This window comes from Vespula vulgaris, chromosome 23, assembly GCF_905475345.1.
Source record: "Vespula vulgaris chromosome 23, iyVesVulg1.1, whole genome shotgun sequence".
In the NCBI taxonomy this organism is placed as follows: domain Eukaryota; kingdom Metazoa; phylum Arthropoda; class Insecta; order Hymenoptera; family Vespidae; genus Vespula; species Vespula vulgaris.
Window position 1 is genome coordinate 1,603,205 of NC_066608.1, and position 26,912 is coordinate 1,630,116.

Sequence of the window (26,912 nt, forward strand, 5' to 3'; positions counted from 1 at the left end):
TATAACAGAATGACAGGATACGTTACGTAGGATAAGGTTCCTGTAAATTTAAACGACCGACATAGCGCATTGGATTTTCTCTCAATGCGGCAAAAAGCGAGAGACGTGGAAAGTGGTTCTTGCGCGATGAAATAGTAGAGTAGATCTAAGAGGGAAGAGTTCACGCATGAGATGTTCAATCTACAGGAAGACTCAGCGAGAACTCATTAGATCTATCACTTTCACGCTCCAACCGGTTGGTTTCTTCTAGCTAGAGATGAGGAACTAAAGCGAGAGAATACGTCTATCTACGTATAATAGACATCTATCTCTATCTCTATCTCTCTCTCCCCTTCTCTCTTTCTCTCCCTCTCTCTCGGTCTCGGTCTCATCTAGCGTGTTATGCGAGTACGATAAGCATATACGCCACATACTGATGATGATTTAGTGGTGGTAGTAGTAAAGTGTGGTAGTCATTAACGACGGATAATCGTGTCGTCGACGATGATGAGTATAGTAGTAGCTACGGTGACGAGCAGACCGACGCGTAATTACTCTTTAACTCGCTAATTGCAACATGGCGACCAGAATGGCTCGTTTGCGTGTTAACCCGTTGATTCTCGTCGATAGAAACTTTCGTTTGAATTTTTTTTCTTCCCCCTTTTTTCTCTTTTCCTTTTTCTTCTTTTCTCTCTTTTTTTTTCCTTTCATTTTTCTCTTTTATCCTATCTATTGCCGACACTTCCATCGTACGGTCTCACTTTATTTCCATCTTATTACGTTTCATCGCTACGGTGTTATCGATTTCACGCGATTACTATCGATTAATATAACCAACGACGTAAAACTCGTCAATTTTTCCTTTGATGATCTATACGCTCTTTTCATATAGAGCCGTAATTTAGAGTATCGATTGCATATGAGGCTGTTAACAGCTTCGAGAGCTTTTAATCATTTCACGTATCAAAAAAACTGTATCAATTGGATATAAGTTTTTATATCCTTCGTTGTTCTTTTCTTTTCTTTTTTTTTCTATTTCTTTCTTTCTTTTTCGTCGAACGTTCGCATCACGAAGGATCTCTATTTAAAAGAACGATGCGTACGTGACGACTCGAAACTTGTTTTTTCGCGAGAATTTTGTATTTGGTTAAGAAATAAATTATAGTTTGACATTAATGATTATTAACTGAATTATTTTGACATTTGAAATGTTCATATAATTTCTAAAGAATGACATAACGTATAAATAAGTTTTATAGTTACCCGTATAGTATCGTGATATCGTTTATATAAATCACACCGTTCGTGGAGACATCCTTTGTAGTAAATCTTCGAGCTTAGCATTAACGAGGTCGTTTCATTCGTGGCTATCAATTATTTTCAAGCAGCGATACTTACAACGGAAGATCCTATGTCGTTCTCATGAATCATAAAATCAAATAGCCACGCGTTTAACGTTAAATACGCGTCATTTAAAATAGCTTTTGACGTTCGGTCTAACCGCGAAAAGATATTTTCGTAGTTCGACCATTCTTTTCGATGGCTAATTAGGTCAACGAGTTAATACGATCGATTATTATTATTATTATTATTATTATTATTATTATTATTATTATTATTATTATTATTATTATTATTATTATTATCTGTTATAATAAAAAAAAATAAAGTAAGTGTCTCATAAAAGAAAAAAACTTGAATCTATTTTCAAAAAGAGCTGATCAATATTCCGAAATCATAAATGTCTCGTTGTTTTTCTCTATAGATGTATGTAGTTAGGTATTCTTAATTATTTATTTTCCGAGTACAAGAAACACATTAAACTACAGAGAAAGAGAGAGAGAGAGAGAGAGAGAAAGAGAGAAAGTCTCGTAGTCGGAAGCATAACATAGAGAAAGGTTTCGGAGTTTCTCCAAACTGGAATAGCAACAATGAGCTTTGGCGGTGTGATACTATAGGAAAACCACAATGCGTTAAGGGCGAAAGCTACTTAAAGGTTGGAACTAGATTTACCGTAATGCGAGTAGATATATTCGCGTGCTAATTGGTCGTTATACTATTTCCAGTTGAATTCGCAACGGTGAAAGAAGAAATTTTCATGTATATTTTCGAGCGCGTGTGTATGTGTGTGGGGAGGGGGAAGAAATAAGTACGAAATGTTTTGACAAAAAAAGAAAAAAAATTATTTTCCGGAAGAAAATTAGGAAGAAAATATAAAAGAATTTTTTTAATAAGTCTTCTGTATTTTCTTGTTACTTTGAAACAACAAACAGGTAAAAAAGAAAGCGGCAAAGTACGTTTTCGCGATTGTTTGCGAACGATGAAAAGTTAGAAATAGGAAGGTACATTGTATCTTCACTTTTGCCAAGGTAAAAGTTTTTCTTGGCAAAAAAGATTAAAGGGAAATCTTTAAAAAGGCCTTAGGGAAGTTTTCGTGAAAATTATTGATATGCCTTATACATATATGGCGTTTGTGACTCGAACGTTATTGGATCGGTCGTCGAACGTAGGGTAGGTACGTACACATATACATATATGGGTAGACCGAGGGTAGGTAGAGTTTTCTCTTCGGAATATTTTCGAGGGAAGGTGAACGTGATAGCACGTGGATGTCGTCGATCAATGCGCGTCTAATTTTACAAAATATTCTTGCGCTATCGAGCACACGTAGTGTTGCTCGTTCGCTACATATTTATATATATACATATATATATATATATATATATATATATATATATATATATATTACACATACTCAAACACACATACGTATATGTGTACGTACGTATGAACATATATATATATACACGTATACTTATTTGTAGAATGACACAGTACACCTAGACGGCTCGACTTGGCTAATACTTTATGGTAGAATAAATATTTTAGCATAATCGCGTAAGCTTTAACGGCATAGACCTTTCGCATCTCGCCTCTTACAAAACACCCTTTGTATCTCTATTTCACGCTCGCGTTACTCACGTCTACCGTCCTGCCCTCCACCAATTACCCTAGGATAAGGCTATAACATAAGAACAAAAGCAAAGACGATCTTTATTATATTTATGGGAATGAGACGAAAAACTGGTGGGAGAACGAACTGAATATATGTACATATCTATATATATATATATGTATATATATTGTATATATACTAATTATGATCTTTTATGATGTTTATTCTCTACTTCCTTTTTTTTTTCTTCTTTTTTTTTCTTCTCCTCTTTTGTTTCCTTCTTGTCTCTTGTATTCCTTCTTTCTTCTTTTTTTATTTTTTCTTTTTTTTTATTTTAAGGCGGAGGGAAAAATACATCGACCCAGTTTCGAAACAACTACGACGAACCAGAGGACAACCCTTCTCATTATCGTGGCTTTTATGTTGGAACAAAGCCAAAGTAGCACTCGGAATGTACGAACGTTCAAATCGAAACTTTCTGCATTATCTTGTTTGGGTTTCTGAAAGCTAAAGGTTTTTTACCAGAGAAAGAAGAAATCATCGTTAATAACGTTTTCTCGAGATCTTACGACCTTGATAAAATTCTTATTTCACGAAGTAGTCTATAATCTAGTTTGACCAAAAGACCGTAACATTAACTTTCGGATAAAAATTCGAAACTGCTCGCTCGGTGATTCTTTTCCCATTGGAAATGTGTCCACTTCGCTTCTTGACCCTTAGCATTTGTCTTTTTTCTTATTTTTTCTATTTCTTTTTTCTCTTTTTTTCTTCTCTCTCTCTCTTCTTCTTCTTTCACATCAGTCTATTCCTTTTTCTCTCGACCAACGATGTCCAACAGACCATTTCGGTTTTGTTTTTCACTTTTGTTGGGGGATAGACGAGTGGTAATCGTGAAACTTGTTAGATTTACTGTCTCAATTCGCTACGGTCTTAGTTGCTTTCGACTCCTAACTATATAGCTTTCGAATTCCATTTGTCTGAACTCGTGAGAGCAAGTTAAGTCTTTTGTTTTCAGTCTAAAAGTAGAAATAATTGCATTTTATTTACGAAATAAAATATATGTATACCTTTTTTTTTAAATGATAATGTATAAATATATATATGTGTGTGTTATCGGAAAAAAATAATAATAATAGTTAAGTAAAATTAATGAGAAAAATTCATAAGAAAAAAGAAGAAAGTAAAATGACTGCACCACAGTAAGAAATGTAAACGTTCATTATACTTTCTCGTGCATTTTTGCTGATAACGCTTTTCGTATGATGAATGAGTCACCAAATAGCTTTCCTACGGTAAGAAGTACTTGGTAAACTTTGACCTCTGATGGATGGAAAAACATTTTACGAAAACTCTCAGATACGTTCTAGTATATACACCTCAGTAAAACTCGCTAGACTTCGACCGATCGACTAATTAAATCTCGATAATCGAACGGTCCTATCTTATCGTGAAATTTAATATTCTGGTCTAGACTTAGAAGAGAAAAGAACAAAGGAAAAAAAAAAGATTAAGAATATATTATAAGTTAATGACAGTTTGATGTGTTTCGGAAAGAAAAAAAAGAAGAAAAGAAGAGAGAAAAGATTCGAGATTATAAAAGAATATCGTGATATAAAACGTGATGATCGAAAAACATAGTTATTTATGAGACTTGTGTGGTCAGTTACGAATAAGAAAAAAAAAGAAAATTATTTGGATCGATCTAATCGCGAACCTTTTGTCACGGGATACGCCCTCACGAAGGGTACTACTGACTTATCGAGTTTTACTGCTTTCGCTCTCCAGGGATATAAATCGTCGTTTATTTACGAGACCCTTCGACTTCGAGGACAGGAAATAATTTGGTTTCGAGCTTCGAGCTTCACGCGGCGAATGAAGTTTCTTGAATGTAGATTCTGAACGAAGTTAAAAAAAAAAAAAAGAGAGATGAAAGGAAAAAAAAATGTACGTCCATCGTTATAATCGAAACTTGGTTTCCATCATAAAAATCGATTGATCTGATTTATCGAATATTTTGAAACATTTATTTATTTAATTATCGATGACAATAGGAAAACGTCATTAATAATTATTTTTATCTCTTTCATTCGTAAAGTAATTTTGAATTAATAATTATAATCATTATTATGATCAATATATGTGAATGATGACTAATAATTATACTAATTTGATCATATATTATAACATATTATGGCATATATTATAACAAAATATTATATTATAATAAAATATTATAATTATTAATCATAATTCGATCATATATATTTACTAAGCAATAGATTATATATTTATCGTAAAATTTTATTATAATGCATTGATCAATAAGAACGATCAATAAATATTATCAAGAAATTCATATCAATATATTCAAGGTATGTAGATATTCAGTTCTCATTATAAAAGTAATGCTATTCCTGAGGGAAAAGAAAAAAAAAGAGATAAAGATAAAACATACGAAGTATGAATACCTCGGAAAGATATAGATAGGTTTGGTCTTCGGTAAATTAATAAGATTAAACAAACATTATCCCGATGAGGGTCCATTGTTTTTTTTCCAGGATGAACGACGATAAAAATAACTTGACACGTCCAAGTTATTTTATCTAAACACTTGACCATATATACATACATACTAATAAAATTTTTTTTATATAATACATAGATCGATAATTATCATTAATAAAAAGCCTATAATTGGTACTTGAATCATTATAAAAATATGGTAAAACCCTAAGGGAAAAGGAAAAAAATGGAAAAAAATGAATACCTTGGTGGGGTATAGATAGGTTTGGTCTTCGGTAAATTGGTAAGATGACACATACATTATCTCGATAAGGGTCCATTGTTATTTTCCAGGATGATGATAAAAATAACTTGACACGTCGAAGTTTGCCTATTCAACGGGTCGTCCCTTACCGACTTCTTCGTTATATACAACGTGTAGCTGTGTTGAGAGAGAGTGTCTCGCTCACCTGTTGATGGTAGAGTTCCGCCTACGGGATCAAAGAGATTCCGAGCCGATGTCAAAAGGGCTCCCACGGGAAGTGTTCGCAACTACCGAAGAAAAAAGGAAGCCTTGTGCTCGCACACGTCCTCTTCCCTTTCAAAGGACATCTTCTCTTTATCATAGGTCCTTGGCGAAGGACGCGAGAAGACTTTATCCTTTTTTTTTCCCATTACCTACTCATTTTACATAGAAAATTGGTTCGTTGGACCTATCATAACATCTATCTCTATTACATAGAGTATTTTCAACGTTTTTATACAGGAATTTCTTAATGAAATCTTTATCGAAGATTATCAGATGGAATAGTAACGTTTTATCTTGATTTTTTTTCTTTTCTTCTTTCTTGGTTTTTCTTTTCTTTTTTTTTTTTTTTATAACGCATGTGCCTTGGTCTCGTTTTAAAAAAATATGTGAAATATTGAAATCCTTTTAGTTAGTTTGTAGCGTTTTTTATTTTTATTTTTATATTCTTAATAACGGAGTGTTAATCTCATTAAATACGTGTGATAGAAAAGTTTTTTGCCCGAGCAAATCAATAGTACCGTTCAGATTAAATTCGTCGAATGTCCGAACATGTCGCACGAATGAAATGTGAACAGATATAGGGGTGAGGGGGAAAGAGAAAAAAAAGAAAAAAAAATACCCACATGCACATACGCACTCACGCACGCACATACGTACGTACGACCGGTGCAACGTGTAAAACCGTGAAAAACGAATATGAAAAAGCCGTCTCGTTTTGTTCGTGATCACTCGATAGAGCGAGTTTAAAAATTTGAAAAGTGAGAAAGTATCAGGTTGAAATTTGGCACGATGCTGTTGTAAACGTGATTAAAAATACGTGCCTGGATATGAAAGAGAAAAAAAAGGAGAAGTGAGGAAATTTGATAAAGGAATGATTTTAGATAAATCGACAGAAAGTATAATTCGATATGGCAAAAACGAGAAGGGCTTCTTTTTAATTCTTCTTTTTTTTTAATTTTCTTTTCTCTTTTTTATTTTCAATTTTCGCATTTGAAGTACTTTTGTCGATGAGGAAGACGAGAATGGGTTGAATTCGTAGGTGAACGTAGAGACAATCGCATTATCATTTTCGCGTAAACTGCTGAAAAACTTTTTAATGGGAATGTTAGAGGTAGAGAATAGAGTTTTAAGACACTTGGACATCGTAAGATCCTTAAGAACATTTTTACGCTGACGCTTCTCGATATGCTTCTTGCCGAGCCTTCAAAAAACTTTTTCGATGTTATTCCTTAAACCTCTTTTCAGAAAAATGATGAAAATGAAATCGAATCGTACGTACGTTGTGTATGATACAAATAATCTTTATGAAAGATCGTATCTTTTACGTTAATTAAATGTGATTCGTGCGTGGTGAGAAAAAAAAAAAAGAAAAAAAGAGGAAGAGAGAGAAAAAAATTCACTCTTTTATTAATCCTGTACAATGTCATGTTATTCAGAAGTGACACATTTATATTTCTGTATTTGATCAATTTTATATATTTTTTTTTTCATTTCTTTTTTTGTCGCAAAATATTTTTCGTTTCATAATTGTTACTTGATATCTTTGAAAATATATCTATAAAAGGTATATAAACAGTATAAAATATACTAAATAGTAATAATATAAGTAGTACAACAGTATAGTGTATTATTTATAAGTATGCTATACTGTACTATGCATTTTCATTCACAAAGTATATCAATATAAATTATAAATCTATATCAGTAGATGTATACAAATTATTTGATATATAAAAAATAATCTATATATTTGAGTATAAGTAATAAAATAATTTTTACTTTACTAATAATAAGATAATTTTGAGTAATTGTGTTGAAGACATGGAAAAAAAAATATTAAATCGCAGGGATTTAACGAAGCTTTTATTGTGAAAAAGAAAAGTATATGTATATATGTATATATATATTTCGGTCTGCGTAACAAAGTAATTAACATTTTGAGGAGATTTTTAACAAAGTATCTACGATGTTTTCACCTCGTTAGAGATTCCCAACGTGCACCTTTTTCATGGACTTCTCTGAAAGCGGATTCAAGAGAGCCGTGATTCATCCGTCACGGATTAAACCAACCCGATCTCTAATGCCACCTAATGCCATTCCAGAGAAGTTCAACAACGTGACCGTATCTCTTGTGGTTTCCGTTACGTTTCAGGAATGCCCAAGAAACATAGTGATCGTCATTTTCCATATTCCTACTTTATAAAGCATGCAAAAATCAAACCTGTGTTAGCTGTCATATACATGTATGTATATATATACAGATATATCTAACTATTTTATGATTATAACTCCACTTACGTATCTATATATTATAGAAACGAAAAAGCATGTAGCATAAAAGTATGAGAGTTAAATATAATCCAAATCGATTGGATTTAACGTATACGTTATTAGAAAGCCAATGACGTCGCGATTCCCTTTTGACGAAACTTTTAGTTGAACCCGACCACTTCGTTACAAGGTTCTCAGTACCAACGTTTTGCGGCTTTAGCGACATAGCTGTACACTTCGTTAGAAACTAAATACGTACACCATGTATACGATATACGATATCACGTTGGACTGTTCGTACATTTATCCGTTCACACAATTTTCTCATCTTCTTCTTGGTTTATAAATTTTTATTTAATATTCTTTTTCATCTTTGAATGAAATTGCTTTTTTAGTTTTACTTTTTTTCTACGGGTTTTTTTAATCTTTTTATTCTTTTTATCCCTTTTTTTTGGATAGTTTGTTATTTCGTATAAAAGATATATTTCGTTTAAACGTGAAATAATAAAAATTCTAATTGTCGAATGAAATTTATTACAATAATTATTATAAATATTATAGTTAAAGATTATCGTTTGATCGCACGACGATATCGTTAGATTTTTAGATTATATACTTTTTATAAATATCGTTCTATCGCACAAACGTGTGACCGTTTAAAATAATACAAATTCTTTTAAATATTATAATCATATCGGAATAATTATTAAAAGTATTATTCTTGAAAATTATTCTTTGTCCAGAAAATGGGAATTTGTTAGATCGCCATTTTCTAATCATTATGGGGAATTTCGTTGAAAAACGAATCACAGTTATTTTGTGGGAAACAGAAAGAAAAAGGGGTAGAAAGATTTTCTGTACTTTCAAAATGTAAAATACTTTCTTTTCCTTTCTCTTTTTTTTCTTTTTTTCTTCATATTTATCTTTTCCTTCATCCAGATATTTTTCTTCTCAGCACGAATTCGAAACGCTTCCACGAGAACATCCTTTGGGTTGAGGAGGCTACGACTTTTTGCGAAATACGTGAATTCAAAGGGTTCACAAATATAAACGAAGGACTTGCAGGTTTGGTTGTGCGCGCATGCATAATTTGATGCTACGACGAAATACTTCCATGTGTATATATATGTGTGTATATATACATATATATATATATATATACATACATGAATATGTATATATATTACATGCACATGCATGAGGAATTCTTACACCGCAAAAATAGTTTATGAAATCAAACAAAAATTTAATTAAAAAAATTGATTTGATACAGTTCCCAAAAGAAAAATTCAAATTTAAATATTGAGTTAAGTTAATTAATAAATAAATTGAAAATTAATTGAATTAATTATTATTAAATTAAAATTTTAATATTAAAATAGATCTTTATTATAAATCTTTTGTAAAAATAATAGATATAATTGGGACATGTCTCAACGTTTAACGTTTTTCGATGTTCCTCTCTTTCAAACGATTTTATATTTTTATTTGAGAAAAAAAGAGAGGAAAAAAGAAGGCGAAAAAAAGAAAAGAAAAAAAGAATCGATGAAATTATGCAAAAATTATTTCGTTGGAGAGGACACGATCGAGATATTTACTTGGTTTTCGTTTTTTAAATCACAAAGCTTTATGCTTTATGACGTGTTGGCTTCTCGTCATTTTTTGCGAACCACTTGGGAACGTTTCTTAACGGCGAGCATTCTTCGTCATTCGACAGAATGACGTAACGACGTGCTGTCGAGCGACATAAATTTATCGAAGTGCGAAGAAAGAAAATTTTTCGTATTTTTCTCTACCTCGATATCCTTCTACCTCTTTAGCATCACTCTCCGTGACTTGCTTTTTATATATTGAATATTTCGAGAGACATTTTGGGAAAGAAACTTTAATACACGACCGAAAGTAAATGATACGAGAGAAACGTAAAAACTGATATGAGATATTTTTGTACAGTTGAATGACGACTTAAATGCGAATATAAGAAGCAAAAAAGAACATATTTCTCTCGACATTTCTCGAAATTAATTTCAAAGACGATTTACATGGGACAGATACTTTTTACAATTAACTATATATTGTCTGAATTTACAATGATACTTATTTTCAATTTATCGTGAATTAAATATCAAACGCGTTCCTAGAACTAACAGAAGTATCGTCGATACTTTTCGATAATGACATTCCTTTTTAAGTATTTCGTATCGAAAGCATCATGTAATTGCGATTTCTCTTTTTAACAGCTTTTTCACATTTACTGCGAAAGAAACAGGTACTTGTTTTATCTTTTCTCTTTGCCGTTTTTTATTTCCTTATTTCTTCTCTTATCGTTTTCCAACTCTTTCCCTTGACTTTTTCCTTTTCTTTCTTTCTCTCTACCTCGTTTTTCCTCTTTGTACATCCATTCGTTTTCCATTCCATTGTAACTTCAGGTAGAAACGATAGAATTTGTGGTACACTTTGTGTGTAACTACTTGTACCATGTACGGTTCATTCGATAAAACAAATTTTCTCATTGTTCACTAGCTTTCCAACTGAAAATACGATCTTCGAAAAGAAACGAATTGAAGAAAAGCAAAGTCGTGTACGAGGACTACAAAGCTGAAAGAAAAAAGAAAAAATAAAGAAATAGAAATAATCCTCGTGATAGGAGACAAATTACGAAGTACAATTCGAATAACTACGATTGAATAACTTTTTCGAGAATTAACATGGCGAAGTTTATGTCGAGGGAAATTTAATTAAAAACTTTTATAGCTAGTAAGATTGTGAAAGAAAGATTCAGAATCTTTAGAATCAACAAGAGACAAAGAATTAATAAAACGTAATAGATATGTATTTCTTTAAAGGACATTATACATCTATATAATACCTTACATTTTAACTAGATTATTTATTTCTATTAAAAGTAATAAAGAAAAGAAAAGACAGAAATTATCATATTCAATTTAAATATAAATATTTATATTTAATACATAAATATATTTATTTTTTTATTCTAATAAAAATGTATCCACATATATAGATATATATTTTTTTAAATTAAGATTGATACCGTGATTCAATTATACGATGCAAAAAAGAATTTTTATAATTTAGAACAGAGTTACGAAACGTTCTATCTGATGGTATCGAATTAATTTCTATGTCTAAAATAATTATAAAAGTGATTTAAGTTATTCGAGATATTAAAAGATATATTTTGTCTTTTTCTATACTTTTTAAAATGATATAACAAAATTGTTTTTCAAGATTAAATATATTCATTTATCTTTCCTCTCAGTCGATTACAAAGAAATTATTTTTATATAATTTCTATCCAAGTCTTTGAAAGAAAAAATTTGTACGTCTTAGATAACGTTCATAACAATCACTGAGTCATGTAAAGGTTAATGAGTAAATGTAAATATATAGATATCGATTTTGACCTTGTTTACTTTGTTCGTGTATTTACGTAGAACTTTATTCTCATATATATACATTTACAAAGAGTATTAAATACAATCTTAGTACGTCCTTCGAATTTAGTTCAACGGGAACAACCAAAGAGGAAGGATCTCCCGACAGAAGAGAAGTTCATTTACATTTGTGAGTAGAAAAATTCCAAGATATAAATTCAGGTAATATTACATTCAATTTCTATATATATATATATATATATATATATATATATATATATATATACTGCGTATTAATAAGCGTACGAGAATTCACGTTCAGTTTAGTCCAATATTAGCAAAGCGTTTCAACTATAACAATACAAAGTTTCACGTCGATATATATCTAATTATGCTGAATGAAGAGAAAACGATAATCCGTGTAGTCAATGTCTGCAACTGCAATATTAGTTTCGTTGTAATAGGACGTTTATAATGGCGAATGAATATAGAAAATCGTCGATCGTTCATCAATTCTCCTAGTTTAATCTATCGTCCTTGAAGTTAGAATTAATGTAAGTTTAGGAAATTGTAGGAAACGATTTAGTGAAACAGACGGTCATCAAGGAGTTTCTAAATGTTTACAAAAGTAACCTTGTAGTATAAAGACAAAGAGATGTGCGACGCTCGATTAATAGATTCATTTTTATAATTTTCATTACTCTTCAAGGACAAAGAAGAAAGAAAATATATCTATATATATAGACGATCATCGAGGAGTTTCTAAATGTTTACAAAAGTAACCTTGTAGTATAAAGACAAAGAGATATGCGACGCTGAATTAATAGATTTATTTTTATGATTTTCGTTACTCTCGAAGAAAAAAGAAAAAAAATATATATATACATAGTACGTACTTAATAATTTTGTTATATGAATGAAAATAGAACGTAATTAATTTTTACACCGATACTTTCTTTTCGTGGTTTATGAGTGTTCGAAAGAAGTCGGCAAAAATAAGAGAAACAGACAAAGGAAAAATCCCTGAAGAAATCGTAAGACGTAAGGCAGCTGGTATTTGGCGATAGTAGATAAGTTGGATCTCTCACGAATAAACGTTTGTACGGTCGGTCCCCTTACGCTTTCATCATAACTCCCATGAGAGAATATCGAATATCATAGAGTCGGCAAACACACGAGATTGTCAGAAAACACGGGCCAAGAAGTCTAAGACATTTTGGTTGATTCTTCGGTTGGAGAAACGAGATGGAAGAGATAAAAAAAAAAAAGAGAAAAAGAAGAGGAAAGAAAAAAATAGATAAATCAAACGTTGAAAATGTTTTCCCGTAAGATAGATTCACTTTTCAAAATCAAAATCTCGACTAGGCAGGAAAAAAATTTTATTTTCGCTTAAGGAAATAAACAATTTTTATTTTTTCAAGCGAGATACCTCTTTAAAACATTTATTCTTTTATCATTTTATTTCCATAGTATATATATGTAGTATATATATATATATATATATATATATATATATATATATATATATATATGTAGATATATATATATGTGTAGATATATATGAAATACACGTTAATTTCGTTATCGTTAATTTTATTACAATGATACTGAAAAAATAAAAGCATACACGAAAGCATTTATTATCTCATAAAATAATTCCGTATATTTTTGTTTACAATTGCAGCAAGTAATTTCGAGATTTGTGAACGATATTATATCTACGATTAAAAAAAAAAAAAAAAAAACAAGTATATACATATATATATATATATAATATTATACGACGCGTTAATTTTTTTACTTTTTGATAAGTTTATGAGGTATCATATAGAAAGAAGTACAAGAAAAAAAAAGGAAAAAGAAAAAGGAAAAATTCATTTTATTATTCGTTAAATTTTCACCTTTATCGTCATCTTTGTTATTTATGTTCTCGTGCATTTGCTCGACATAGAAAAGGAAATTGACGTCGACTCGCTTATCACGTGTATTAGATTATATTCACACGCATCGTTTAACTATCGTAAAACTCGCGAGGCGTTCGCGTTTATGAGAGTTTTAATTGCATAATCAAGTTATACGACTTCTTCGAACGTTCGATGTAGTTGCAGACTGACACGACATATATTTAATACGGTGTGACATGTACAAAGAAATATATATAATTGTTAAGTATTAGAAAATTCAATAGGACGAAAAAATTTATTTTTTTTTCTTTTCATATAGGATGACCCATAAGGTTTTGAGACATGGTATTTTTATATATTTTTATTTTTCTTAGTCATAAAAAAAAGAAGAATTATTTTAAATTAAAAGTCAATGTATATGGTTCGCGATAAAAAAATCAATGGGACAAGTTGTAGTATCGAAAGGATATGTAAATAAAATCCAGATTTTGAGGGACGGCCGAGCAATTACATCTCCGGTTAACGAACGAACACTTTGATCGATTCAGAGAATTCCTCGCGCTTTTGGTGCCGTTGAAAATGACCAAGTGACCGAAATGTTCATTCAATCGTGAAACATATATACAAGCGCGACGAAACGTTCCGATGACGAATATTCATCGTCGACCAACTCGCAACCCTATGACCGCGCATTTATCAAACTACGACATTTTTTTCCAGATTAACGGTATCTCCCTGCCTCACTCTCTCTCTCTCTCTCTCTCTCTCTCTCTCTCTCTCTTCTCCATTCTCTTTCTCTGCTCGTATGTCAAGGAATTATAAACCAATAGCAAATAAATATTTTTTCTTCTACGATATAAATGAATGAACAATTTTTAAACTATAAACTGTTATTAATCAAGTCGATTTCGAATCATTTTTAAATCGACGCGATATTTTATATAGGAAATATTTTCAAATTGTGTATGACGATTAATTAATACTAGACTAGATCGATTTTAGATCCGTATCGAACCATTTTTAAATTGATTTTTATGACGACTCGTTTCGAATGTCACAAAGTAGAAATATAATACTACGAGGGTGCTTCTTGAGCCGACCTGATTACGCGCTTGTTAGCACAGATATCGTGCCAATTTGCGCCATTCTTGGATCCCCCGTCTCAACTTTCAGTCCTGCGCGACAGGAGCCATGAACGAAAGGAATGCGAGGAGGAGTGAAGGCAGCTTGAGAAAGCTTTGTAAAAGCCATACTTCGGACCCTTACTGACACACCCTCGGCGATTGTAGCTCAGCACCTTCAGCGATTCTTGCAATTTAGCAGAACCTTAACGATTATCATTTTAGGGAGCAAGAAATAGGAAGTTTGTCTCTTATTTTTTTACGATAGAAAAAAAAGAAATCATAACTTTTTTTTCGTCTAATATTACTTTTGTATATCTTCCAGAGAATAGAGAGAAGATTTAGATGTACGCGAAAAGTATTATACCTTAAGATCGATCTATTCTTTTTTTATTTATTCGTCATTTTTTATTTAATTTTACTATAATAAATAAACATTTCTTTTTGACGAATCTTAAAATTTGTCGTTTCATATGGTTCGATAGTTTTAATATAAAGTTTTGATCTTTATTTTTCTCTTGTTAAAATTTCTATTCAATCCTCGGTAAAGAGAATTCGTTAAGAAAACAACGTTTTAGCGTAATGAAACCGCTGATTTTCCAAAGAAGTCTCTCAAGCAAACGGTATTTCAAAGACACTTCGCAAACGAAATACCCTCATTTTTTATTCGAAACGAGCAAAAGGGAGGGCTACTTCAGCTACTAGTGCAGCAGCCACGAGAGCAACCACTCGTAACCGCTTTGCCAGAGCGAAAGGCCGTCTCCGCCACCTCCGACGTTACACTTGTTGCGCTTTTAAGTCTAGACACCGCGATTCGATATATCCGTTAGTTAGAATTGCCTATTACATACTTGAATTAATTGTAATTACTGAGGTTAAAGTTATAACTTTTAAAGATTTGAAGTTGTACGAATACGTCAAAGTTAATATGCCTCAGACACGTTCTACGTTTATCATCTACGTTTATCAAAGAATCTTTATTTCAGAGAGAAACTTTATTTCCAAGTATTCGATTATCAGATCACACTGATTACTTCCTATCTAAAGTTTATAAGTTAAAATTATATTTAATATAATATAATGAATATTAGAATATAATCAAATATTAATATAAATAATACCATAATTTTTCTGGAAAAGGGTTTAATTAATTTGACGTACAATTATTTCTAACGTTTCAACTAATAATATTTCTCATAGCTCTTTCTCATAATAGCAAAGAGAAATAGAGAGAAAGAGAGAAAGAAGGAGAGAGCGTATCTGATTATATAATTTTAACTATTAAGAATAATTTAATTAACAAAGAAAGCATTATATCTTCTTTACCAGAGAAGTAATAGAATTTCGTTAGAAATTTACATAGTTACATACGTGAAGATGTTATTCGCTCGATTAACCAGACAACTAACGACTGGATAAACGCGTACGCTCCACCGAGACCACGAAAACGGAGAATCCGAGAACGAATTCACGAATTCGTTGGTGTTCCATACGATAACATATATGAACAAAGAGGAGATGTCGAGTAAACTGGCACGTGGCTCGATACTTGTTGAATTCTCTGCATTGTTGAACCGAAACTCTCGTACGTCAGGTAAAACTACATATAACGTTATCGCGGTTGACGCGTACGACGTTAACGATACTCTTGAACTATTATAAATATGTTATTTATAATAGTTCGAGTACGAGCAAACGAAAACGTATTTTCTTGTATTTCACAGTTTTACCGTCTGATCGTTTATTTTATCGTAATTAATAACACAGTGGATACAATAAGTAGATATGTATTAGAGACGTTACATACATTCGTTTTTATATAAGTTTTAAACGATGTATTTTATAAAAAAAAATAAATAAATTCCTCTATACGGAAGTTGCGTATTATATTGTAGATGTATGTAGATGAAAGAGTATCGGAGTTTCGAAAAATTTATTGCGGCTTAACGAATTCCAAGTGAAAATGTTTATTAAATTTTATTGATTTAAAACGTAATTGGCGACGAAATGTTTCACTTAGTTTCGCAAAAGTTGGCTTTATCTTTTTTTTTCTCTCTTGTTTTTTTCAATCTTCTTTTTTTGGCTTTTTTTTCATTTGTTCGCCAGCAACAAAATGATTAATTTTGTTCACGAAATATGGTACATACTCGTTATTAGTTATATATATATATATATATATATATATATATATATATATATAGTGTATTATAATTAGCATTATAATTAAAAAATTATATTGAAAACGTCAAGACAAATTCAGAGAAATTTCGTTTCAAGTATGTGAATTGAATATCGCTTGAAAATTTCAATAAGTCAGGGTAACATTAATACGAAATTATCTTTCATATAACGAATGAGTTAGAAATCATTGATAATACTCGGATGAAATATAACTCACGTTTAATATGAACCTAACTCGAACTTGATAATCTTCTAAAAAGGGTAATAAAACGTAATCGTTACGATGGGGGATTAACGGTCGAGGTCAATCGCAACCATTCTCGACAACTTCTGCTAATATTACCGAGAGTTTGCTGTCTCCACAAAATCGAATTCAATTTACATAACGTTCGGTTAGATTATAGTTTGTCGTTCGAACGAGGAACGAGACGTACATAAACCTTGTTGATTTATTCGAATTAAATGAAATCATTCTTTATTGTATGGTATCAAAAAGGAAAAAGAAAAAAAAAGAAAAAGAAAAATGAAAGAAGAAGAAGAAAAAGAAGAAAAAATAAAACGAAATAAAATAAAACTCGTCGATCGAATAAAATCACGTTTTCGGACACGCCTTTGCTAGATCGTCGAAGAAGATTTCTTCTTTCTTTGATCCTTTCATTCCTTAGCACCGTCATAAAGCATTTCGAAGCGATTTACTCTCTGCGCAACGTGCAGCCCACGGGCAGTTTAACAATCCCCCAACAATCCCTATTTCGACCCCTCTTTTTTTTTTTATCCAGAGAACCAAGCTTTTTCTCTTTCCAACTGAGTTTATTTCTTCCTATCGTGGTTCTGAAAAGATAACTACAATCGATACGTAAAAGAAAAAAAAAAGAGATTCATTCTGTAAAATTGTCGATGAAAAAAGACAGTAGTAAAATGTTAGAATTATTCGGAAAACGATATCCATTAATCTTAATTTAAAATAATCATTTTATCGATCTTATTTGATCGGAACTTAAACTATATTGAAACGTTTTCATGTTAGAAAATGTTTCAATCGTAAAGAAAATGGAATAATAAAATAAAATCTTTATATAATTCTTATAACGCGACCATAGAAATCTTATCGAGCGCCGATCGACCCATAAAACGATTGATATATCTATAGATATAGACACCTAAATACCATGGAATTCAACACGAGAGAGGCATTTTCGATAAAGCATCGTACTCGCACGTGATGTAATCCGATTTCAATCGGTCGACAGTTCGATGACGTAATCCTTCGGGATTAACCCTCTCCCTGTTTCCCCAAGTATTCCCCTTTTATGGGACATGCGACGATCATGCTTCGTTGGTTAGATAGGAAAACATGAAAAATCTGTCGAATGATTGACAATTCGACCAGAAAAACGAAAGGAAATATAATCAACGTGGTAAACCTGAACGAAACTACAATACTAACAGTAAGTCGATAAGGTTGGATCATCGGGCAAATCTTTCCAATGCGATTGTGATCTTTCGTGAATTTCTCTCTTTCTCTCTTTCTTTCTCTTTTTTTTTGGATATATCTTTCCGTTCTTTTAAAATTTTCTTTAATGCAACAACAAGACACTCGAGAATAAATATTAAATATTCCAAATAGAAAAATTCAAAGTGCAGAATGTATATTTTTATTGTGCTTGAGATAAAGAAGCTAAATTAGAGAAAAAAGGGGAGAAAGATGATTGTACTAAAAAGGTGGGAAGCCGAATTGCACGACATACCGACCGAAAAAGTGTATTCGAAAAAGGGAATTGCAAAGAGCCGACACATACGGCAAGAGAGAGGGGGAGAGACAGAAAGAGAGATGGAAAAGGATAGACAGAGAGATAGAGGAGACAGAAAACTCACTCGGTCGTAGAACGAGAGGAGAAATTGAGTTCGCTGAATTTTACATAGAGAGGAGTTTCGTTCGAAGGCGTGTGCGCGTGGTTTCATCCAGAGAATCGTAGCGCTATGTTCGTTTACACAAGAATTGTTCACCTATACCTTTGTTTCGCTTTAACAAAAAATGCTACCAACGTCCAGTAGTAGTAGCCAAACGACCGCATATTTTTCTCAAGCCCCATACTCCATTTCTTTTATTCTGAATTTCATTTTTATTTTTCTCTCTTAGATTTTTTTCCTTTTTCTTTTTCTTTCTTCTTCTTCTCTTTTCTTCATTTTTTCCCTTGTGTTGTGTGTGTGTTTTTTTTCCTTTTTTTTTTAATTGTTTTCACACGTTCGTCCTTTCAACGTGAATTTAAAAACGATTTACAAAAACATATTTGCATTTATTTTACGTTTCATTGTTCCTTTTTAAAACTTCATTCATCTTCTCTCATATAATTAACAATTCGTAAGATTTTATAAGACGTGTGTTGAATATAAAAAATAAAGTAACGAAGCTGGATCGTATGATTTAATATACGTTTTTAATATTTTATTATTCGTCTTATTTCGTACGATTAAAAATTTATAAAGTTTGAAAATATGAGTGCAATATATAAATAGAAAATTTTTGATAACAGTATTGGAAATGAAACGATATCCTTCGATCTTTATTAATTAAATCTTTTATATTTTATTATACTTTAGGAGCCGTCTGTCTTCCCGTACAATTAATAATCTTTAAGATAAGAAAGAAAAATGATATTACGTTTCGAAATTTCCATACAGAAGTATCGGAGATAAAATAATATTAATAATAACATGTTGAATCTATAATGTAATATACATACATTTTACACGTTTTATGATCTTTTTCTCTTCTCCTTTTTTTTTATATATAAAATACTATCATTTTTCGTAGGATCAAAAGTCTAAGTAAGATTTGAGACGAAGGACGTGGTTATTTGAAAAGTTATAAATAAGAAGACAGCTCGTTAGGTCAGGAAAAATCGTTGGTTTTCGTAGCGTTTCTGTTGAGAACAATAAACGTTCTCGTTGAATAAGAATCACCGAGATATTGCGGTATATGAAAGTAAAAAGTAAAAAGAAAAAAAAGTTTGAAAAAAGAAAAGAAAAGAAAAGGAAAAAAAATAAACGCTAGATACGTCTTTCTCGTTGACTTTCTACTTCCCCTATTTCAGTGCGAGTTCAGCGAAATCGTATCACCAGGCTGTCGTCATGGGTGCCATAGTTCGAAACGACATGTTGCGTGAAATACCGTAAAACTGTATTCCACCATGTGTTGTACATTCAGGGGTATGTTGCGCGCGTTTAATATTTCCCGGTAGTTTTATTATCCGAATTCAAAGAAATGATATACGCTTCAAAGATCACCGTGTACACTACCGACATATGAACAAATTTTCGTTCACCGAGTGCTTTGTCACATTTCATTTTAAACGATGAATTTTTTAGAGAGTAGAAGGTATCTCCTTCTTTGAAATTTCAATAAGCTGTCAAATGAAATTAAACGTTTCTTTGTGTTTGTTTCTTTTTCCTTTTCTTTTATTCTTTTTCTCTTAAACATTTTCTAGATTTCTCCTTTGGTATCACAGGACACACCGAGAATTCTTTCATTCCATTACGTTATTTCCTTCTCGAGAGTTTTTTCTCCTTTTTTCATTTTATTTACTTCGTACAAAGTTAACGTGAAAACGAAAAGAAATTTGCATTTTCACTGTTACGCAAGGGTGATTTAATAAAACGGAATGATTTCCAGAGGCAGCTCGATCGCGATGCCTTTCTCGTTAAATAGATTCGTTTGATTCTTCTCTACGTATTTTTGTCGAGCTATATACGTGTGTATATATATATATATATATATATACACACACTCACACACACACACATACACATTATATACACACATATGTATGTGTGTATAGAGGATATTCCATTGTACGAGCGATACAATAGAGCTATGCGAATTCTTCTCTCTCTCTCCCTCTCTCTTTTTTTCTCTTTTTTTATTTCTCTCTCTCGCTCACGTTGAACTTCTGTTGCGAAAAGATTCACCATCGAGCTATCGAACTCGATTATCAGTATTATTTCTACGTCGAGCACAGTGGAGAGAATTTTTTTTTCCTTTTTTTTCTCTTTCTCTCTCTCTGTCTGTCTCTCTCGTTGTTCCCTTGCTTTCTTTCTTTCTTTAGATGGATATATATATATATATATATATATATATATATATATATATAGAGAGAGAGAGAGAGAGAGAGAGAGAGAGAAAGAGAAAAAATTCCATTCGTCGATCTCACCGTAAATGTTAACGTTCAGCATGTGGAAAAGTTGATATGTTTTGTGAAATAGAAGAAAACAAGAGAATTTCGCAAAGTGTTTTCGGTGGATTTCAAACCTTCAAGGTTTCCTTATCGAAGCCACAAAGGCAGCAGCCGTTACTAAAACCTAGCCTCGCAGCTGCTCTCGGGATGATTAATGGCCGAATAAACGATGATAGCAGTTTGTTCGAGCGGCCTAACAAACGAGCCGAGCGTACCACCAAACGCGAAATCGTTTTATCAAAACGATGCATTCGGAGAAAACGCACGCGTAATCGTGTTTGTATCATTTTTCTTTTTTTCTCGTTTTGTTTTTATTTATTTTCTTCTTCTTTTATTTCTTTTTTTTTTGTACACGCACACACCTACACACACACGCATATATATATATATATGTACATATATCTGCATTTTGTTTTTTCATAATAATTCTGTGAAATTTTTGTTAATTTTTTTATTCTTTCTTCCTCTATATTTCTTTATATCTCTAGCTTCGTTTACTGACTGTTGCACAATTCTTTTTAATATTGAACTGGTTCTAGATTTATTACATTCCTACGGCGATATTTGATTATATCGTTTGAATACTTTTCTATTCTTCTTTGTTCTTTTTTTTTGTTTAATATACATATGCACACACTCACACACACACACACACATATATATGAAAAAGATCAAATCAAAAGATATTATCGAAGAAATATATTTTTATCACGTTGGTTGCGTTAATGGCATCTACTCTCTTCCTCTCGAGTTTTATATATTCTTCTATTTTATACGAACCCGATAAGTTGCTTTACTGAACTATTATTATAGATGGGAATTGCACATTTCGAATTTACTGCTAAGACGATTAGAAGTTCTTTGAAGGGGCGTCGCGTGTCGCGATTTCATTGGATGGTAACTCCTCCGAAGTATCTCACTTCCCTCGAGTGTTCTTACTTTCTCGTTGCAATTAGTACAAAGTAAGCTACTAGCCGAGTAACTGAAACGGTTCGGCGAGGCAGAATGTTACGGTCGAACAAATCGATTCTCGAAAGTAACGAGTTTTCCAATAAAATTTTCTTGTGGAATTTAACGTGACTCCTTGTAATCTTGGTTTTTTTCTTTTCTTTTTTTTTCTTCGATCAATTTTTAACATTACATGACCAATAATAATTCGGATGTGCATTTGTGTTTAAGATTAAAAAAAGAAATTACTATAATAATTATAACGTATTAATAATATTGTATATTGTCTACAATAATTATAATTTATTTAATTATTGTAATTATTAGAAATAAAATCGTATATTTTGATATTAAGATTATGAATAATAGATCGATCGCTTAGCAGTAAGAATTGTTATGACAATAATTATAGTGATAATAATAGTAATAGTGTATGTGAAGGTGATGGAGTGGAACATAACAAGCACCTGATACAGTTGAACGCGCATTTCCAAGCGGTCGCATCTTCGACATTCACGGAAGCATTAAGGGAAAGATACGGTCGGACGAATTTACTCAAACAATAGATTTTACCAAAGGAAAGAAAAGAGGGCGCGCGTCTCTACATTTTGGGCCTTTTTTCCACCATATACCTTCTGTCTCTTTTTTCTCTATATCTCGTTTCTTATCGAACGTCGTCGTTTCGAAAAATAATTTCTTTCACTTTCTCTCTCTCTCTCTCTCTCTCTCTCTCTATCTCTCTCTCTCTCTCTCTGTATAAGTCGTTCGTATTTTTATCTATCTTTCATATCGTCAAACATAAAATGCATTTTGCGAAGGGAAACATAGATCTAAGTAAAGTGCATGACACAAGCGTTTGATATTTCTTACGTCGATAAGATATAGCCTCGAGGATAGTTTTCCAGAATATATTTCAGTCTAGATCTCCAGAATCTACTAGAACCTAAGCGATTCCCTTTTACTTTGGCCTTCAATAACAGTAAACGTATCTCAAGGAAAGATCTAGTTCAAAGCGATCTATCCTAGTATGTGCTACGAACGTTTAGGTGAGTTCATTATACGAGTATAATGCACCATAGTACGCTTTGTTGGATCCATGTGCTCTCGTAGAAAGGAAATGTTTGAATAGATTTTGTAAGCTTGTTTGTTAAATTTTCCTTTTGATAAATTAAATATTTATTAGCGAAAATTACACCAAGTGTTTTGTTAATAATAATAAAGTAGTAGATATTTATCTTTGTTGTTTTTTGATTGATTTATTTATTTTTTCTCGTTTTTATTGAACGTAGTTTTTCGATTGAGTGCTCGTAAAAATGTTGTTTGTCGAGAATAAAGTATATAAATACATATGTGTGTGTGTGTGTATTTCTAAAGGTCGAAGACACGTAATGAAAAAAGTCATGTGTCGTCTCGTCGTACGAGAGAAAAGGGCAATAGCGTCAACAAAGTCGAAAGAAGGGTGTGTTCTCATGACAAGAACGAGTAAAGACATGAGACATGCGAGCTTTCACGTTTACGTCTCTGTTGAAGAGCTCGTGAAAGTTCGACTTGCGGCAGCTTTTCTATCTCGTCGATATTCGACGACATCTTGTTTATTTCTTTTTCGAGAACTATTCCACACTACACAGATGTGTGTGTATATATATATATACACGTATCCAGAGATACAAAAATATTTCGGAATTTTCTTCGAAAGAAATTTCTTATTAAACGTTTAATATATCGTTTCTGTATATTCTCCATGCGCTTACACGTCTATTTGTGTTATTTTGTGTGTATATTAGAAATGTTGTTTCAATACTCATCCAACATGAAACATTGCCCGCCATACTTTCGGGTCAACGCACATATGTATCTGTAATAATTAACGTAGAAATATCGAACTGCATTTGTCGAATGCGGTTTCCAAATAAATTTTCACCGCAATTTGAGAATGTTTGGAAACGTTTGTGAAATCGAGATCGTACATATTTTGAATTTTCGTGGTTACGTTATATTCCTTTTACATGGTCGAATACAAGCGGATTTTTTGACGTTGCTAAAAATGACCCGATGCGTAATATTTATACAATTTTTAATGGAATACCGTTCGTAAAACTTCAAAGAAACAATTTTCTGTGAACGCGAACATTTCTTGTTATTGCGAAACGATCTAAGAAAGATTTTGTCAGATCGTATCGATTGTTAAGTCGTTAATTCGAATTGATTCTTTATTTATCGTAATTAAATATTAATTTAGAGATAATATTCAGTATATACTTCGTAAATAAAGTTTACTTTAAATATCGTGAATTCAAAGACGAACAAAGAGAGAGAAAAAGAGAGAGAAAGAGAGATAAACAGACAGAAAGAGAGACAGAAAGAGAGATCGATGTTTCGGAACGACCGAATTGAAGGGTACAAAGAGCATAGCGAACTTCATTCTAGTTGGATGGTTCCGCTGGGTGAAAGAAGAAATCAAACGGACTTATCTCAAAATCCGATTACATCGAGCTCGTCGATCTCCTTTCTCAAACGTTTTCTACCTTCTATGGTTGGATCACGTACAGAAACGCTGCACCTTTTTCTCAAGAAAATCGTATTCGATGGCGAAGCTAACGCGTGAAATCGAGAGAGGACGTTTGTGGTCGAACAGAATTCTGGCGTGTCTTTGAAATTCCTGCGGGCGTTTTAGGGAGAGGAACCTTTTTTGAGATAGGATTTATCAAGAATATTTACTACTACTACGTTTCGTTCATCTTCTTTCATTATCAGAATGAAAGAGAAAAGAAGATCAGATTTCGATAGTAACTCAAATGAATTTAATTATTATCATTCCAATCGTCATTAATATCATTAATATCATTCTTTTTTTTATATATGTATTAATTAATAAGTATTTCTAAAAAATAAGTATTTATAAAAAAAATTTTCCATCGAACAATTTCGTAACATAAAAACATTTTAACGTTTTTCCCTCGACGCGTTATAATTCGGAAATTTTTTTTTCAGTAACACCTATCGTAAAGAAAAAAAAGGTATCGCTTTTGGATTTCTATCGAATTAGGTATTGGAAATATGTTTGACATAATTGTAATTATTACTTATTCATCTCATAAATTTCTCGAAGGATCTCGAAACCTTTTTCTCGTTTTCATTATTGAACATAGAAAAATAGTATAATTGTTTAGGTTTACATTGATCTGGGGGATTAGTTTCAGAAAGATTTCCCTCGAGAACGATAGGTACAGTGTATACCTAGGAGAGTGAGAAACGACCACGGGTTTCTTTTATTCTTTACCCTTCTTTTCTCAATTCAACCATTTGCATATATTTTATTGTCGTTTCTATCTTATTCTCTCATAATATATGATACGTAACATTAAATTGAAATAGGCAAAATATTTCTATTCGATGTGTAATATACCTACATTTATTTTCTTAAACATTGAGAATAGCACTTAACAGATGCCTAGTTCTTAGTAATACCAGCTAAAGACAAAGTGAACAAAGACCGATAGTAATATTTCTCTTTTGTGCGATATAACTCAGAGTTAACAAAACCATAGGACATTCTGCATACTCTCTCTAGTCTAGACATATATTAACGACTTAATGCGACACGTTATAAGATTCCACAAGGTAATTTCTCACAGTAATATATATATATATATATATATATATATATATATATATATACTGTACAATCTCTCTTATATATCAAAGATCTCAATAGAAAAAGATTTAGAAAGACGAAGGTATTTTACGATTAGAAGAAAAGTCATTTATTTTATTCCAGTGACATATTCAAGATTTAAAATCGATATCACATTATTATTATCTACTGTGATATAATGGAAGATTGTAGGAAGAGTAGGGGTGAGATAGGGGTGAGTAGGGGGAGAGGTGAGTTAAGTTCGAAAATAGAAGTTAAAGAGAGTATTCTCGGTTTCCTTGAGAAAAGATAAAATTTATTTGAGAAAGTGAGAGAAGATCGAAATCGTGGAATAATAGCTTGTAATTGAGTTCTAATCAGTGTTCCTTAGAGGGGGTAACGACTGTAGCCATTAATCTTACTTGCTGTTGTTAGACGAAGTCTTCCGATCTTTCAAGCTCTTTCTATCCTTCGTCGTGGTTAACAAGAATGGCAGAGTGTCGACATACGAATCCTTCGAAAATTAATCCTTCGAGGTATAACGTTAGCCTAGGTATGGATTAAAGTACAAGAGTAACTATTCAATTTATCCTTTGTAATTATCACCTTAGAAACCACTATATTTGGATAGTAGTAGCATTTAAAAGTTCCAGTTAATTTTCGATTTTACGAGTTACTAAGGCTTCAGTTACGCGTTAACAGGAAAATACTTCTAACGAGAGTTTTTCCTCTGGTCTTTTTCTAACGAAACGTAATTAGCTATACGTTATCATAAATTTTCTTTGATCGTTGTTGTTTCCGAACGATTCGAAATGAACTTTCGTTGAACTATTTCGGGCATATAGTGACAAACGTATAAAAGATCTCATCTGTTTCACTCTGGTATTTTCTATGGACCGTGTGAAAATTCATAGCTCTTCGATATGCAATCAAAATGGTGTATATACACCTGCATACATAGATACATATGTATGCATATATGTATGCATGTGGATACATGTAAAATGGAATTCAGTCAGTCGATACGCACAAACTCGTTGCAGAAAGCAATCGATAAAACGTCGAAACCCGGTGCACAAGGTTTTCGATTAATAATCCTTTACGTAGTTTCGACATAATCGAAAATACCTTTTGAAATGTGCTAGATATCGGCTGATGAAAAGTTATTTGTAAAGTAATTACGATGGAAGGGGCTTTTCTCTCTGGGGAAGTCTTACGATTAACTTTCCGCGCGAAACTTTGTGCTTGTCGTTTCTA

General features: G+C 31.9%; 1 protein-coding gene and 1 long non-coding RNA gene across 10 annotated transcripts in view; both read left to right on the forward strand.

Annotated features, from left to right (window-relative positions):
• The window catches only part of LOC127071768 (dopamine D2-like receptor), a 125,392-nt gene that overhangs the window by 20,977 nt on the left and 77,503 nt on the right, over positions 1-26,912 (forward strand). The gene's annotated exons all lie outside the window — the stretch shown is intronic.
• LOC127071788 (uncharacterized) overlaps positions 11,497-26,912 on the forward strand; it is a 37,489-nt gene continuing 22,073 nt past the window's right edge. The window contains exon 1 of the long non-coding RNA XR_007785223.1: positions 11,497-11,854. This is a non-coding gene — a long non-coding RNA (uncharacterized LOC127071788). The remainder of the gene's footprint in view (positions 11,855-26,912) is intronic.